The sequence below is a fragment of the Solanum tuberosum genome, unplaced genomic scaffold, assembly GCF_000226075.1.
Source record: "Solanum tuberosum cultivar DM 1-3 516 R44 unplaced genomic scaffold, SolTub_3.0 scf00204, whole genome shotgun sequence".
Taxonomy (NCBI): domain Eukaryota; kingdom Viridiplantae; phylum Streptophyta; class Magnoliopsida; order Solanales; family Solanaceae; genus Solanum; species Solanum tuberosum.
The window spans coordinates 118,560-119,461 of record NW_006239127.1 but is presented as its reverse complement, the minus strand read 5'-3'; positions in this window follow the sequence as shown (position 1 = coordinate 119,461).

The following is a 902-nucleotide window of genomic DNA, read 5'->3' as shown; positions in this document are numbered from 1 at the left end:
TTCAATCTTGGGTTTTTCTGGTAAAGTATTCATACAAACATATAATTTACTTGTACTTCAAATGTTTTTTTAGTCCTATCAAAATACAACTATCTAAAGTGTTTATAAGAAAATAACATAAAATATGATATGATTAATGACACTAAAATATCCAACAAAAAAATAATAATGAAATTGCATAAAATAAATACTGCAAATTAACATGTCATAGTGAAAATGATCATAATTTAAAAGTATTAAATTATGTTAAAATAAGTTTAATAAGTATTAGTTACATGATTAAATATTATAGGAAATTAAAATTAGATTATGTATTTTAATTGTCTAAATCAATGTAAAACTAGTGAACAAATATTCAAATATTATTGTCATTTTTAGTGTTGAATTGATTTCCTTTTTGCATTAGTATTAATTTGATTTTAATTTAAGCTTTATTATAATTGTTAACATATGTAGATTATAATCTTTATTGAACCATTCAGAATTTTAAGTTCAAACTTGAAATAATATATTAAAAGATAAAAACTATGAAAAAATATTAAGAAATATTTAAAAATTATATCAAAGTAAATATTTTTATGTATAAAATAAAATTTTAAAAATTATATATATAATGTTGGATTGGATTTTTTTAGTTAAAATCAAATCAACCCAAATATAGTCGGATTTTTTTTTTTAATACCAAATCAAGTCAACCCAAATATAGTCGGGTATTTGATTGTCTTGAACTTTTAAAATGAGAATCAATTTGAGACAATTATTATGGAACAATTTTTTTCTTTAGTTGAGAAATATATTTGGTTTGGTAATGGATAATTTATAATATTATTGGGCAATTATATATTTAAAAAAATCATGTTTGTGGCAACTAATAATTGCACTACAAATTTGAATCTATTGTA